The sequence below is a fragment of the Euprymna scolopes genome, chromosome 18 (assembly GCF_053919585.1).
Source record: "Euprymna scolopes isolate OS-2025 chromosome 18, ASM5391958v1, whole genome shotgun sequence".
Taxonomy (NCBI): domain Eukaryota; kingdom Metazoa; phylum Mollusca; class Cephalopoda; order Sepiida; family Sepiolidae; genus Euprymna; species Euprymna scolopes.
The window spans coordinates 122,287,126-122,291,927 of NC_136499.1; the positions used below are offsets into that span (position 1 = coordinate 122,287,126).

A 4,802-nucleotide genomic window follows, 5' to 3' on the forward strand; every position below is an offset into this window, starting at 1 on the left:
TTCGCGATAACTCCTGTGTGTGCCCCAGGTGCTCTTTTAGGGCTAATAAAAGCACTCCATTTTAGGGAATACTTTGAAATATTTGTCCAAAACTTTATGTGTAATTCTATTTAGCAGTTTTGTATGGTGCTGAACTCAAATTTAAATATGTTAAGGACTTGGGGGTTTGGGGGACTAAATGGGATGAGGAACAAATGATGGACATAGTCATTTCTTTTTTAGCATGGTCCAGAACTCACATTTACATCTGTTAAGGCCTAAAACTGCATCGTTTGTACATTTTCACCAGGATTTGACGTCCTCCGGGGTACTTTTAGGGTAAATGAGGGGGTGCAAATGCTGAACGTAGTCATTTTTTTATACCTTGTTGACTGTTAACTCACGGGGCACCATACATGCTTCATTTGTTTTTACATAATTTCACTAAGACATTGCGATTTTTTAAAGTGATGCAAAATTCAAACGTCTTCATTTATAATAAATATAATAAATATAAAAATAATGAATTTTGAATGTTGCTTCCGATATTTTTATTCTTTCCAAAACATTTTACATGACAGATTGCAGAATCTCTGGAGTGCGATTTAACTCCCTTATTTTGTCCGTGATGTTTTTCTTCAATTCTTGCAGGGTTTGGAGTTGGACGTTTTCAGGTCTGCCAGATCACAGAACGAAATAAAGAAGTTAAATCGCAATCCAGAGATTCTGCAATCTGTCATGAATAATGTTTTGGAAATAACACAAATATGCGAAACTGAAAATGGGCAACATTTAAAAGACATTATTTTTCATAAATAAAGGGTCCTCAATATGACCTTAAACTATATCCGATGATGAGGCCCCAGCTTGCGGGCCTTGGGGAGTGTGGAGCCACCCTTTAATTGCCATGTCAATTTTGGCTTGGGGTAGTAGTACCTCTTAGTGTCCTAACTGTGGTTTTATTAGAAATCGACTTGGAAAAAAAACTAATATATTCTATTAAATATTTGTTCTTACAAAATCATTGCATTTCAACATTAAATAACCTGAAAAGGGTTGATATGCCGTAAAACAAAAGCACTCAACCAACCATAAATAAAGATTGTTTGAATTTTGCATTTTTTCTGAATATCTGGATGTCTTAGTAAGATTATGTTAAAATTATAGGAATATATCATATAAAAAAATAAAGAATCTATTTAAGTTCAGAAGTTTAAGTTCAGAATCAATAAGGGCCTTTTTAACACCTTGGACATATTATCGCCCCACATTAAGGAACGAGTATATGTATGTATATATAACCTATCATTTATGTGATAACGAATTTTAAATTGATATATTTTCCTTCATTTCAGATTTGGCAAGCAAATATATATTTACATTAAATGAACGAATTATATCACGAAACGGACATGTAAACTAGCCACCTTGTTCATGTGCTTTTAACCCCATTAGATTATTTACCATGGATATGTCTACGCTAATAAAGCAAACACAATAAACTATTTGAAAGAGAACATTGAGACGTTATTGGTAAATTACAGCCGAATTTCATGTGAAGATTTTGTGAAAAATGAACACATACGCACGAACCAATGCGGCCATATGCTCGTAATTATGAACACAAACATTTTTTTCTCAATAACTCATATACTTGTATAATAAAATATTTTTCTGTGATTTACGATTTTTAATAATTTTTTTTTAATTTCCAATTTAAAATGCATCAGCTCTAGAAGCACTCTGTACATATGCACAGAAACATTAATATATACACAAAATATACATATGCACATACATAGAAATATATACTCAAAAAATAAACATATGCACATACATAGAAATATATGCATGTTAATATAAATATAGGCCCATAAATATAAACATAGGCACATGAATATATGCACATAAATATAAACATTAGCACATAAATCTGTGTTGCTTATTTACGGAATTAAAATAGAAACACACATATATCGATAAATATTTTCTCTATATAATTATAAAGTCTGTAGACCTTCCTTACATTTTGTCTTTGATAATCGAGCGATGCTATCTCTAAAAAAGGCCGATAGCCATTAGACGCGTGCTCTCGTGTAATGAATGAATGCGAGGATTGACATGAAACTCATAAAGATAAACTAAAATGACCGAAAAATGGGCTGAAATAACTTAAATAAATAAAAAGTAAATGACTTAGAATGACTTTAATTATGGATGAATTGAATGACCTTAAGAATGACTTGAATGCTAAAAAAAATAACTGGAAGCATTCAAAAACAACTTGAATTATCTGGAGAATGACTTGAATGGCTTTGAGACTGACTGGTTGTAAAGTGGATGATCATTTTACATTAAATTAATACAGAAAAGTGATCCCCTACTTTATATCACAAAAATTATTTGATTTAGGGAATTTGAAACGTTATTTTCGTATTCAAGAACCCCAAAAACCAATAAATAGTGGTTTAATAAACATAAAAAGAAATAAAAAGTACATGTGTTACGGACCCACCGACCGACTGAGTGACTTATAGAGTTGCTTGCACACGACTAAAAAAACTGTTCTGTGGTATCCATTTTAACAAAACTATTCTCTATCGGTCGGTCCGTCCGTCCGTCCGTAACACATTTACTTATTAGTTACAAACAAGTGCATGTGGCCAAGGAAAAGTTACATTTTAGACAAGTTTCAGAAGAATGTAATGGATAGATAAAGATTTATGGAGCAAAAAGTGTCGTTATTTGCAATTTTGGTACATTTTTGACCCCTTATGAGCCACTTGGAATGCTGAATACCAGTGACAATGGAAAAACAGTGCAGTTTTACACCTTAACACATTCAGAAACATGGGAAACCACTATATAGACATATCAAGTTTTTGTTGAGAAATATGAGAAACACGCCAGAAGAAAGTGCGTTTTCAGCACAAACAAATTCCCGGGGGACGCAAACCAGACTTTTGTCAGGGTCACCCATACTGAATTTATATTAAGAACAATGCCCTCCATATTTTGGGCAAATTTCATAAAAATCTAATTGATGGATCAAATGTTACGGGACAAAAAGTGTCATTTTGGGCCATTTTTTACCCCTTTTGAGCCCCTGCGGAGAAAACAAGATTTTTCGCAAAAAAAAAAAAAAATGTTTTTACTATGCACATTTATAAATTAAAATATAATTTGTGACAAAATTTCAGGTAAATCTAATGGACGGTTATCCGTCAATAATCCGGACTAATGGACAGAAGACCCATTAAAAACATAGGTCCCACTCTGATAAATCGCGGGACCAAAACGTTACTCCATACCCCTTGCTTAAAAAAATGTAAATGTGTTACAGACTGACCAATTGAGTGACTTGCATGCGACTAAAATGACTTAGCATGGAAGGGGTTCTCTTTCATTGCTAAGGAAAATTACAAATGTAAGTGCAGCATCTGTTAAGAACATATACTACACTTTGATCTTATTTATATATTTTATTGTCACAGAAAAAATTGAAAATACAAACAAGTACTAACAAAAAATTCCTAAACAACAAAATTAGGCACAAGGCCCTATAAGAAATTTGGGAGGGGAAGGGTTCAGGGTCTTTGTGACTAAAGTGATTAAAAAAGTAATAAATGTAGACTTTGGAGTCTTACTCTTGACTGGCAACATTTACCATAATACCTCATTCACTCTATGGATCTTAATCTAACTAATAAGTCACCAGCGTTTAAGAATAAAAACATATATACAATTTATAAACAGTTGTCTGTATGTTTTTGTATGCATTTTTTTTTAAACAAATTATATGTATGTATGTGCATTTGTGTTATGATAATAAAGTTCAATTTCATTTGAAAAATAAAAAGTTCTTGAATTAAGTGTGTAAAATTCGTGGAGTGGGGAAAATACTACACTTTGATCTTAGCCATGTGGCCAAGGAATAGTTACAAACATTAGTACAGATTGTAGTAATAACAGATATTACACTTTGATCTTGGCCAAAAGGCCAAGAAAAGGATATTTATTGCTCGCCCACCGTGCAAATTAGGCACAAGGCCGATTTTTAATGTGAGGAGTGAAGGGGAAATGGGGACCAACTCTCCGAGCAGTAGGAGAGCTGGATAGTGACAATTGGTATGAAGGGTTGCCCCTACATTGATCAAGGTCTTACATATGGTCTTTGCTTGCAGTATCTGCCGGAACAGATACTACACTTTGAGATATTAAATCTTTTATTCATATCAAAAATACATTGAAAATCAACACTGAACAAAAAACTTAGGCACATGCCCAACTCCAAAGAAGGAGGGGTTGTGGGTGTCGTTGGTCATCCTTGTCACTCCAGAACTAAACAAAATCAAAAGTTTCTCCCAGCTAGTATCTTTCACCATAATACCGCATTCACCCTTTCATACTGGGGGACATCCTATTTAACCCCCAATTTTTAAAACATTTTTTATTGACGTGTAAAAACAAAAAAAGATAACAATAAAAATGGTACAATAATTCATTTGTGTGGAGCGCGGGGGAAAAATGGAAGGCCAAGAATAGCTTAAAAAGCTAAGAACAGCATCTATTAACAACAGACCTTTGATCAAAAGTGTTGCGGATAGACCAACCGACCGACCGAGTGACTTATAGAGTCGTTTTCACGCGACTAAAAACGGAGGCAAGGGAATTTATATATATGTATATAAGAGCAAATAGTTAATAATACATATATATATATATATATATATATATATATATATATATATATACTAGCAAAAGTACCCGTCGTTGACTGGGTTCAAATACAGCCTACAGAAAATGGACTCTGATTTATGAAA

The 4,802-nt window shown here is 33.2% G+C and overlaps 1 pseudogene; it reads right to left on the reverse strand.

The window, feature by feature from the left end:
- Positions 1-3,842: 3,842 nt before the first annotated feature.
- LOC145298002 (U2 spliceosomal RNA) lies at positions 3,843-3,992 on the reverse strand (annotated as a pseudogene).
- Positions 3,993-4,802: the final 810 nt, after the last annotated feature.